At 52.8% G+C, this 12,013-nt stretch overlaps 1 non-coding gene across 1 annotated transcript; it reads left to right on the top strand.

Moving 5' to 3' along the window:
* The first annotated feature begins 11,713 nt into the window (after window positions 1-11,713).
* TRNAF-GAA (transfer RNA phenylalanine (anticodon GAA)) lies at window positions 11,714-11,786 on the top strand. Its single transcript has one exon. It is a non-coding gene; the product is annotated as a tRNA-Phe (tRNA).
* Window positions 11,787-12,013: the final 227 nt, after the last annotated feature.

Here is a 12,013-nt window from a genome sequence, read left to right as displayed (position 1 = left end):
ATTAGTAGGTTTTTCTGCAATAGCTCCTATTTCCTCCAGGTACTTTAAAGATGGAATGCTCTATCTTTGTAAATGAATTATCTTCTTTTACCAGTCAAACCTAACTGTGTGTTTACTTATTCAACCATAACGACTCTGTTTTAGTGATGGAAAAGCCCAGGCAAAGGACACGCATTCAAAGCTCTGCCCAACTTGCCACAAAAGAGCAGGTGGATTCATGATGAAAACCAGAGGTTCTTGCTTCTTGCACGCCTGTGTTCTCCCAAAGTTTAAGCAAGAGCTGTTTTCATATCCTGGCTGCTCTCCATTCATCTACTTTTATGTGAAATTCATAAAAAGTATTGAATTTCTTTGAATCTGTTTCTTTTTCTTTATAATAGTGGTGTGATCCAGGTGTCCAGCTGACCTCCCAGGCCTGTGTCTTTAACATAAATCACATTTCCTTTGATGACAATTGCAGTTGCCTAAGCCCACCAGGTCTAGCCCCTCACACTGTCCCCCATGTGCTTCTGTGAGTCCCCAGAGGGCAGCTCACCCGCCCAGAACCAGCCTGTCAGCCAGTTACCTGCCCCCGTTGCCTCTTCTGCATCCGTCTTGCACCCCGTCTCCAGGAGATGCCCATCCTTGGATCACCAGGCCACTCAGGGGTGCTTTTTCGGATTCGTTTGAATCTCCCGGCCCTGTGGGGCACCGGAGCAGAGCTGTCTCTACACAAATGAAGAAAGTGGTCTTCTCCACTTTAATGCAGCAACTCTCGCAGTAATTCTTGAAAAATCCAGTAGGCCTCAGGCCCTTGGACCCCTCCTCACACTCTAGTGGGACTGAAGCTCTCCAGGGGACAGGGCAGCAGCCCTCCACCCCGGCCCCCCACCATTCTCCTCTGCTTTCCATGACCTCGGCCCTATCCCTCCTCCTTCCTCCAGGGTTGCCAGACAGCGGCTTGAATGAATGCCTGCCCACCTGGGGAAAAGGAGCATGTGGTGTGTGTGAGTGAGTGTGAGTGTGTGAGTGTGAGTGTGTGTGTGTGTGTGAGGATGTCTGTGCGTGCGTGCATGAGTGTGTGTGTGTGAAAGTGTGTGTGTGTGTGTGAGTGTGTGTCTGAGTTGTGTGTTTTGGTGGGCATCTCACCAACAACAGCTGGGCACCTGCAGGAGTTCCTGAAGTTGAAGAAGTCACCCACTCCCAAAGATGTCATGAGGATTAACTTAAGTAAAGCAAATAAAAATACGTTAAAATAATGCAAAATAAACAGAGAACAGTGCCCTCTCCTCCCCCAGAGCCCTGGTACAAAGAAGACACTTCCCCCAGGGTTGTAAACTATTGAAGTGTTAAGACCCCTTTTCTGGTTAAAGGCACATTTTCCAAAGACTTCTTGCGGCCCCAGTGGAAACCGCCAGGCCAGTGATTCCAGGACAGGTCCCTGGGCTACCCCGTCCTCCCCCGAGCCCCGCGTTCTTCCTGAGGACTGACACGGTCCATCCAGGCCAGGATGAAGGTCAGACTTGGGGTCAGAATTACTTCCTCTGCTCACCTCCGGCCCCTGGGGATGAGCCGTGGTCTGTGGGTTTGGGTAGCTGGTGCCTGAACCACAGGGATTAGCGCCTCCTCCCGCTCTCTGCCTGGGCAGGAGGTGGACAGAGGGTGGCCCTGCCCACTCGCCTGCTGCCCACAAGGCCGGGCATTTCAGTGCAGTTGCTCCCCTTGGCTTCGGCCAAAAATAGAAGCCAGTTTCATCCACCCAGAGCAAGGCCTTTCCCAGGACCTCTCCTTCGCAGAAATCCCGCGGCGGTTTGGAGGCGCCCCCGCGCCCTCCCCTCCTATCCCAGCCCGCAGGCCCGCCCCTCCGCGGCCAGCCCCGCTCCCCAGGCGGACCGGAGCCTCCGCATCCCGCTGCCCTTTGGGCACACGGTGCTCCGGGCGTCGGGACAAAGCGTCCCCGCTGCAGCCTGCAGGGGTGGGCGCAGGGTCCGGGTCAGGAGGTGCGGAGGAAGCGGTAGGGCCCCGAGGACCTTGCGAGCCCGGAGCCTCGGCTCTCCTTTCGCTTCCGTCTCCACACGCGGCTACCGGCGGGCTGGGTGTCGGCGCACGGCCGGCGAGGTCGACATGCTGAAGCAGAAGCAGGGCCGCGCGAGCCAGGCCCCGAGCCAGGTCACACGTGACCGCCCTCTGCCCCGAGCTCACGTGGGAGCGTCGGGCGCCGGAAGCACCAAACACACCACCGGGCGAACCGGGCGACAGGGAGCCGGGACCGGGCACAGGAGTGCGAGGGCCGGATTCTTTCCGCAGGGTCCTCAGGGAGGTCTAAGCCGAGTCTAAGTTTGCCGCGGGGATAAGCACGTAGCAGAGCATCCCGCGAGAGCAAACAGGGCGTCTGAACCTGCGGCGAGGACCTGGAGGGGCCGTGAGCCAAGAGGGAGCCCGAGGGGGTTGGGGCCCCTTCACCTCCCTAAGCGCCGCCTAAAAGACGCTCGCCAGAGGCGGCGAGCTTGCGCTGTGGGCTCCGCTTCAAGGGACGCCCGTCTCCTCCCCTGAAGATCCTCTGTATTAACGTGAGCAGCCACTGGAGGGCGTAGGGGTTTGGGGAGGAAAGATTGGGGCAGAAGAATTTCTGTTGTTCAGTCGCTCAGTCGTTTCTGACTCTTTGCCATCCATGGACTGTAGCACGCCAGACTTCCGTGTCCTTCACCATCTCCCAGAGTTTGTTCACACTCCTGTCCATCGAGTCGGGGATGCCATCCAACCATATCATCCACTGTTGTCTCCTTCTCCTGCCTTCAATCTTTCCCTGCATCAGGGTCTTTTCCAGTGAATCGACTCTTGGCATCAGGTGGCCAAAGGATTGGAAGTGATACTTCACCATCAGTCCTTCCAATGAATATTCAGGGTTGATTTCCTTTACGATTGAGTGGTTTGACCTCCTTGCAGTCCAAGGGGCTCTCAAGAGTCTTCTCCAACACCACCGTTTGAAGGTATCAATTCTTTGCCACTCAGCCTTTTATATTGTCCAGCTCTCACATCCATATATGACTACTGGAAAAACCATTGCTTTGGCTAGACGCACCTTTGTAGGCAAAGTACAGACAAAACCATGAAGGGTGGAGGATGCCATGCTGATGGGCTTTAAACTTTATCTTGCGGGCTGGAGCTTGCAAAATGGTGGCCATGTGACTTTTTTTTTTTTTTTTTAATCCTAGGAACTTGGTTTGTTTAATTCATAGAAAGTTTTTAAATTCAGCACCTTTCTAGAAATAACAACTTCAGATATGCAGGTGATACCACGCTAATGGCAGAAAGTGGAGAAGAACTAAAGAGCCTCTTGATGAGAGTAAAAGAAGAGAGTGAAAAAGCTGGCCTAAAACTCAACATTCAGAAAACTAAGATCATGGCATCTGGTCTCATCACTTCATGAGAAATAGGTGGGGGAAAAGTGGAAACAGTGACAGATTTTATTTTCTTGGGCTCCAAAATCACTGGTGACTGCAGCCAGGCAATTAAAAGACACTTACTCCTTGGAAGAAAAGCTATGACAAACCTAGACAGCATATAGAAAAGCCGAGACATCACTTTGTGGACAAAGGTGTGTACAGTCAAAGCTATGGTTCTTCCAGTAGTCATGTATGGATGTGAGAGTTGGACCATAAAGAAGGCTGAGCACCAAAGCATTGATGCTTTTGAACTGTGGTGCTGGAGAAGACTCATGAGAGTCCCTTGGATTGCAAGGATATCAAACCAGTCAATCCTAAAGGAAATCAACCCTGAATATTCATTGGAAGGACTGATGCTGAAGCTGAAGCTTTGACCACTGATTCGACGAGCTGACTCATTAGAAAAGACCCTGATGCTGGGAAAGGTTGAAGGTGGGAGGAGAAGGGGAAGACAGAGGATGAGATGGTTGGATGGCATCATCGACACAACGGACATGAGTTTGAGCAAATTCTTCGAGGTGGTGAAGAATAGGGAGGCCTGGCGTGCTGCAGTCCGTGGGTTGCAGAGAGTCGGACACAACTGAGAGACTGAACAAGAAGAAGAACAGGATGCTGAAGAGACAAAAAAGAGGAGACATTTAAGAGACAGACATCTCGGCATTGCACCACATATGACTGTCTGTCTTCCTCCCTCTCTCATCTCTCCTGACCTGATGCCCTTTCAGGGCAGAGGAGATGATGAGAAACGTGGTACAGACTGCATTCAGCACCAGGGCCTTCTCACTGGGTGGCCCCAGGGTTAACAAGCTGCACACAGGTGAGGTTTTTAGCTGGTCACCACCCTCCCTTCCTTTGGGGAATTGAGGCTCTGAACGTCAGGCTCTGCACGCGGTTCACAGTGTGGAGGGGAAGGGCATCGCAGCAGGATGCTTGAGCAGTTGCTGTGGATTCAGAAGCATCTTTCAGAGACAGGGCCTGGAGTCGTTTTGCTGTTCCCAGTACTTACCTTCCAGGCTGATGCCGCCTGTGACCAGCACGCTTGCTGTGGCCAGGCCTTGTCCTCCTCTCAGGGGTGCTGTTGAAGCACCTCCTGGACCTGACTCACGGCCCCCAGAGAAGCCCAGAGTGAACGTTCATACTTCATCCCATTCAGGGAAGCTTCCCCGAGCATGTCCTTTGCGCCAGACGCACGTGGAAGTGCCACCAGCCCCGTGAGTCGGCCCGTTACCAGACCTCCCGCGGCCCGGACAGGAAGTGAGCCGGGGCTTGGGTCTAGCAGGAATGAGATAAAGCGCTTAGACAGAGGGCATGACCGACAGAAACGCACCGGCTCCCAGCTCTGGCGGCGGGAGTCCAAAACCGAGGCAGGAGGCAGGAGGTGCTGCCAACCCACTTGGATTTTGGACCAGTCCTGCAGCTTGTTTGGGTTGTCATTGTTTGTGTGTCGGAGCCGGGAGGGGGTGGACCAGATGACTCCTGAGATGGCCTCAGGCTTTGTCACGCAACGCTTCTGATGAGCAGTGGCCTTAGGAGACAGACTCAGTCACTGAAGCTCAGACGTCTGCATTCGTTTTCTCAGGCTGCGGAAACGAAGTACCCTGGTCTGGGGGCTTCAGCGACAGAATCTGACCGTCTCACAGCTCTGTAGGCTGGGAGTCCAAGATCGAGATTCTGGCAAGGTTGCTTCCTTCTGAGCAGGGAGAAGCAGCTGCTCCAGGCCCTCACCCAGCCCCTGGGTGTTTGCTGGGCATCCTTGGCGTCCCCTGGGCAGTGGAAGCGTCGCCTTAGTCCCTTCCTCCATCTTCACGTGATGCTGTCCCTGTGTCTGTGTGTATGTGTTCTCACAAGCAAATCTCTCCCTTTTAAAAAAATGCTTTTATTTATTTGGCTGTGCCAGGTCTTAGGTGCAGCATGTGGGATCTAGTTCCCTGACCAGGGATCGAACCCAGACCCCTTGCATTGGGAGCTCAGAGTCTTAGCCACTGGACCTCTCCCTTTGATCGGGTACTGGTCATGTCAGAGGAGGCGGTGCTGCTCCAGTAAGAGCTGTCTGAACTAACGATATCTGTGGTGGGTGCCGGGGTCCAGCCCCGGCTGATCCAGGGTATTGGAAGGAGAGACGGCGTAGGCGAAGATCAGGAAACAATTGCTTAACTAAACGTTAATTAAGGATATAAAGAGTAATAGAATGAGGATAGCTCAGTGAGGAAATTCAGTGGAGAAAAGAGGCTGAAATAAGGATAGCTCAGTAGGAAAATTCAGTGAAGAAAAGAGGCTGAATAAAATTCCAAAGCAGGGAATTAACATCACCTACGAAGGCCGCAGGCGTCCTCCCGTTCTCCCAAAGGAGAGGAGACACTAAGGCCTCCCCGGTCGGATCTTAGAAGCCCAGGCAAAATTAGTAGGCTCGATGAGCTTCCCCGCCTCAGAGGAAAAACTCAGCCAGAAGGTGAAAGAAAGAACGACATGGGGAGACCAAATTTCGGTGAACAAGGCCCGCACTTTATTTTCCAAAGTAGTTTTTATACCTTAAGTTATGCATAGAGGATAATGGGGGAAGGGGTGGAGTCATGCAAGGACAGCAGTTCCTGGTTCTAATCGAAGCCAGGCTTTCAAACTTGTCATATGCAAAAGTTCAGGTGATTTACATCATCTTCTGGCCAGGAGGCCTGTTAACATTTTAAGAAACTTATTTTTCTCTAAAGGTGATTATTCCAAAGTCAGGTGATTATTCTAAAGTCAGGCGCCAGCCTCCAAAAAGCATTGGATAGAGTTGCATTCCTATAGGGCAAAGGTGAGGTGGGCTCAATCAAGAAAAGAATTAACTCAAGCGTCCAAGGTTACAAACATTGAGGCTACTACTTACATTTCTATACACCCATTATATCAATCAATACACTGCCAAGGACACAGTAGGTAAGGGGTATGGAGACTTAGCAGCAAACATTGGCCCAACAAGTGAAAAACCCTTCACCAATACAATTTCTAATCAATCTTTTAACTACACAAAAGAATCTGTGTTTAGACAGTTTAGAACATCTCCTGCCTCTCACAGTTGGGAGGCTCTGAACAATCACATGTGGCCGGAAAATCCTATTCAGGCAGGCTAGAGGATTTCCAAAGGAGTTTGTAGGTTGAAACACTGTCACACCCAAGAATTATTAACTGGAGCTGTAAGCTAACTCTTTTTTCAGAGAGGTAGTGGGGGGCAGCCCCCCGTAAAGTCAGAGGTGTAGGTGAAGGCACAAAGCAGAAAGTAGGCAGACTCTGGTTTTGGGGGTAGATGGGGGACTCCTGAGGCTTGATCCCGCCTTTGCGTATGCCGAGCCTCCTTCCTCATGACCTTTGTCATGGGCGGAGTGCCTCACGCTGGCTCCCGGCAGTGATAGAATTCCAGTTGAGCTATTCCAGATCCTGAAAGATGATGCTGTGGAAAGTGCTGCACTCAATATGCAATATGCAATATGCACTCAATATGCAATATGCAATGTGCACTCAATATGCAATATGCCGGCTCCCGGCAGGTGGGTCACATTCTGAGGTCCTGGGGGGCAGGGCTTCAACACCTAAGTTTTTAGGGAATTCAATCTGATGCATAACAAGGTCCAAGTGAAAAAAAATGCCACGAAAAGTGAACCAAAGTCACTTGAAATTGAGAGGTTTCTGATCAGTCTGGAATGATTGCTGCAACAGGAGCATCCATGCAGACCACCCAAAGGGGTTCATGAGAGGATGCTTGCTAACTGTAGAGCGGCGGCTGGGTGGGAGGGACACCCACTCTGCACGGTGGCCCAGCCCTAGTGGAGGCCCGGGCACTGCTGCTGGGCACAGACACGCAGCTGCCAGGACGCTGCCTGAGCTGTCAGGCTGCTGCCTGAGCGGAATCCAGCCAGTGCCTGGCGCGCCGCATGGCGTCCGCTGCCTCATGAGCCCTGCTCCTCCCGGAGCCCCGCACACGTGCGTCTCCTGCTCCCTTAGTGGGGTAATTCGGACAAACTACGTTAAAATGGAAAATGTGCTTACCTCCGGTTCAGCGATTCCACTGCTATGAATTTCCCCCCGCCTAAGGAAATAATTCAGTGATGCCCAGACATATTTTTATAAATATGTCTATTTATCAGAGTGTTGCTTACATGAACCAAGAACTTCCATATCCATCAGTGCTAGATGAGTTAAGTAAACTGTGAAACAAGTGTGCCCAGCATGAGGCTACATTAAGTGTAATGAGATAAATCAGGGATTTTCAGCTCGGTCAGATCTAAAGGACTCCTTCCTATAATAAACGTCAGACCCAAATGCCTCTTTTCTATAATAAATGTTTATAACACTCCCCTTACTGTCCTGAAATGAAATTCATAGATAATATAACCTACACACATGACTTTTAAAAAAATCAATATAATGACACAATGACTCACACACACAAGTGTGAAGAATCAATATATTACCTTAACTGTAACATAAAAGAGAAATAAAGAGAGAAGAGTCAGTAATGAAATGTTTCAATATGTAAACGCACAGGCGTGGGTGCCCCGGGGGAGACGTATGGAACGTCAAGGTCGGCCCCTGAGGGATCCCCTCCAGTGACCCAGGCTCGGGCCAGACCCTCCGCTGTGGGCGCCCGGAGTCCAGCTCTCCCAGCTGCACTGCTATTCATGACGAGGTTTCCCACAATGAACACGGTGAGGCACAAACCAGGATCACCACCCCACCGGAGTCCTGTAAAACGGAGTCATGCTGAAACCAAGAAAAAATTGATTGTATCTAAATTAAAATGAATTTTGGGTCTTAGATTATTCTAAATAAGCTTTTTAACCACAAGAGTTACTGGTGGGATATTTCAAAATCATGAGGGATTCATCTGCACGTGGGGCGTTGCCTTGCACAATATAGGACGTTCAACACCCCTGGGCCACCGCCCACTAAAGGCCCAGAGCCATCTCCCGAACAAAAAGCCCCCACAAAAATTTCCAACCCACTCCCACTGTGGGGCAGAGTGACCTCCTCGAGAACGTCACCTTTGACCTGCGTTTGCGTGCGTGCACGCTCAGTTGCTCAGTCGTGTCCGACTCTTTGTGACCCTGTGGACTGTAGCCCACCAGGCTCCTCTGTCCATGGGATTCTCCAGGCAAGAATACCGAGTGGGTTGCCATGCCCTCCTCCAGGGGAATCTTCCCTACCCAGGGATCAAACCCAGGTCTCCTGCATTGCAGGCAGATTCTTTACCATGTGAGCCAGCTGGGAAGTTGTCCTGATATGTCTCTACTGATGTGGAAAGAAGTCCATAACGTGTATTTTTAGTGCAGTGGATGGTTAAGTAAAAATCTTAAGGATCAGCAACCACACGCAATTCCATTTTCAAAAAAAGAATAAACTGAAGAAAGAAAGACTCCGTGCAAAACCAATGTGTGTGTGCGCAAGTGTGTGTGTGCATGGGTGTGCATATGTGCGTCCACAGAGGAACCAATCTGAACATTTACAGACAAACATATTAACCAGCCTTGTCTCTGGCAATATTGTTGCTGCAGGTAATTTGCATATTCTAATGTTGGTTTTCTAGAATAGACTGATTTATTTAATAATGTTATACGATCAGAAAAATTCAACCATTTCCATTTGGCAGACAACCGCTAGCAGGCCGTTTTCTCAGCTCCAGCACTGGGGGTGTTTGGGCTGGGCGGGGGTGGCCTTCGGCTGTCCTGTGTGCTGTGAATGTCAGCGGCCTGGCCTTGACCCCCAGGTGCGCAGCGCACATACCGCGGGCATGGACGTGAACCTAGAGCGTCTTCAGACACTGGTGACCGGCGTGCAGGTGTCATTCAGTCACTAAGTCGTGTCCGACTCTTTGCAACCCCACGGACTGCAGCATCTGACCTCCAGGGAGGCAAAAACCCACCCCTGGCTGAGAACCATTGCTGCTGTGAGTTCTAACCACTGCTAAGCCATCCATAACCTGTGCAATTGGTGAATAATCACCACGCAGACTCCTTTTCTGTAAAATAGATGATGACACCTCATAGGGTTGCTTGAGGACTAAATTAGCAAACGTACATTTGAATGACTAGCACAGTTACTGGAGTAGCATCAAATGCACAAGAATGTGGGCTTTGATTATCGAAGAAAAAAGTCTACTTCTCAACACGGGATGCGGAGTGGTGCTGGAGACGTTACAGGTAGATAAACACATTTGGTATAGGAAGGAGCTAGACCCCACAGGCCACTGTCCCCTCAACGACTGGCCTCTCCCCACGGGGTCCCAGAAGCCCCACTCAGGGCTGGCTCTTTCCTGGGACCTGGATGAAGTCTCAGCAGGTATCTGTGACCATGAGGGAAGCCTCTGCCCCATGATTACAATGCTGTCTAGAGTATAAAATTCCAGACTTCACTTGGTGATGTTCTGGCTCCCCAGCCCTCCTGGGAGAGGGGAACTGGGGGCTTCTCCCTGAATCAGCTTGTACCCCACTAGGGTTGGTGGTACCCTTCAGGGCTCCTTCTCAGTGGTGAGGGGGCGAAGCCTTCAGTGGCTGGCACCCTGCCCTGCACCCAAGTCCTTGGGGCTGGGCAGACACTCAGACGCTTCCTTTTGGAGCGAGGTGGCCTCGGTCAGGTTCTCAGGGCCTCCCCTGCAGCAGATGCCACATCCTGGGACCTGCTTCTCCTTCTGCACCCGGGAGCTCTTCTCTGGGGTTGCCCGAGCCCTCAGAAGGTCCACATCTCATCTCCAGAAAGCAGAACCAGCACCCTGCTCCCTGACTTGGGGGAACCCGTCCTCCACCCCTGGCCCTGCCGGGTGAGGAGCACAGAGCATTCCTCCGCCCCCTGACCCCAGGGGCGCACCTGGCTCCAGGCGAGGGGTGCACCCTGCCCCTTCCTGCCCCTTCAGTGGAGCTGACGGGGGAGGGCCGAGCAGATCACAGGCTCCATCACTTCTTCCCAAGGCTGCCGTCGCCCTGGTCCCTTCGGTGCAGGCAGCAGAGTCTGCAGGACCCAGAGGCGTGGGGGTGTCCGGGATGGTCTTGGAGGCTCAGACAGAGACAGGGTTTATGAGCACCCTCAGTGCCTCATCTCCTGGTCACCTGTATTCACAGATGGCCTCTCTGTGGACCTGAGGCTCCAGCCCCATCCTCTGACCTCAGCAAGGCAGGCCGCAGGGAGGTCTGAGGTCCACCCGAGACAGGCCCCTTCTGTGAGGGATTTCCCCGGAAACCAGGCTGCCGGGCGCAGCACCAGTCGCTGGCGGTGACGACTCGCGGCCATGAGGCTCCTTAGGAAGTCACGGCCAGTCTCCAGGTCCACACGCTCAGCGTGAGCTGGGCCAGCCGTGGGCTGTGAGAGGTGCAAAGCAGGGATCACGCTCTAGGTCATGGGTCCCCTGGGGCCTGAGAGGGCCGCCTTGGCTTCCAGAGCTGCTCGGCTGGTAGCCAGGGAACACTTACAGAGAAGGGGGCTGTGCCTCGTGCAGGGTAAGGCTGTCACGTGTTCTACTGCACGGAAGTGACACAGATGCGGAGGGTGGGTGTGGTGGAGGCAGCTGGATTCAGCGCTGGCCCTGGGCCAGTCAGAGTGGAGGTTCGTACATGGGGCCCCAACCGGTAGCATCTGCATAGCCTCGCCTGGACACTCATTGAACATGCAGATACAGGCCTGGACCAGGAACTGTGGCTGTGGGACCCCAAGCAAGGCGCCTCTTAATAAGGCGGCTCTGATGCTGCGAGAGTCCTAAAGCGCGTGTTAGAGATACTTGGGGGGCGGTGGCTCCAGGGTCAGGAGCCCCCAGTGGGGAGTCTGATGGGAATCTTGGTCCTCATGTGGGGTCCAGCGGTGGGTGGGTAGCAGGAGGGGGAGAAGCTGTGTCTCGTTCACCATGACCAGCTTCTCCTAGCTCGCTCAGGACCTCCAGGGAGAAAAGGAGGCTGTGATAGAAACGGAAGAAGGTATCCTTCTGGAACACAAGCAGTGCAACTGGAGCACCTTCCGGAACTCAGCTAGGAAGCAGAAGACGGTGCTTAGAGCACAGCAAGGGGGCGGGCCTGGTCCTGGCCGGGGCGGGCCAGCCCCTCCTGGGGACCCCGTCACTCGCTCACTCGTGCGTTCATTCACAAACATTAATTGGACACTGATTATGGGGCACCTGTGAGGTGCTCAGCCTGAGAAATCAGGACCCAGAGTCAGCCCTGCACTGAGGAGTAAGCGTGGCCCCTGGGTGAAGAGAGGTGATGTGCAGACGGACGATGTGCCCCCAGATCATCACTGCATCACAACCCCGTCCCCTCACCTGGGTGAGGGGAGCCGGAATAGCTCAGCTGGGAGAGCGTTACACTGAAGATCTAAAGGTCCCTGGTTCAACCCCGGGTTTCGGCAGACTGAGCATTTTAATTTGCATCCAGGAGAAGGAGCAATTCTAGTGACCTGCTTGATCTCCATTTGCATGATTGAAACTCCGCGAAAATTATCTCTCTGGGCTTCCCTGGTAGCTTATCAGTAAAGAATCCGCCTGCCAGTACAGAAGACGTGGTTCCATCCCTGGGTCAGGAAGTTCCCCTGGAGAAAGAAATGGCAACCCATTCCGGTATTCTTGCCTAAGAAAT

Source organism: Bos indicus, chromosome 23, assembly GCF_029378745.1.
Source record: "Bos indicus isolate NIAB-ARS_2022 breed Sahiwal x Tharparkar chromosome 23, NIAB-ARS_B.indTharparkar_mat_pri_1.0, whole genome shotgun sequence".
Taxonomy (NCBI): Eukaryota; Metazoa; Chordata; class Mammalia; order Artiodactyla; family Bovidae; genus Bos; species Bos indicus.
The sequence above is the reverse complement of the archived record's forward strand: the minus strand, read 5'-3'. Positions and strand labels throughout refer to the sequence as shown.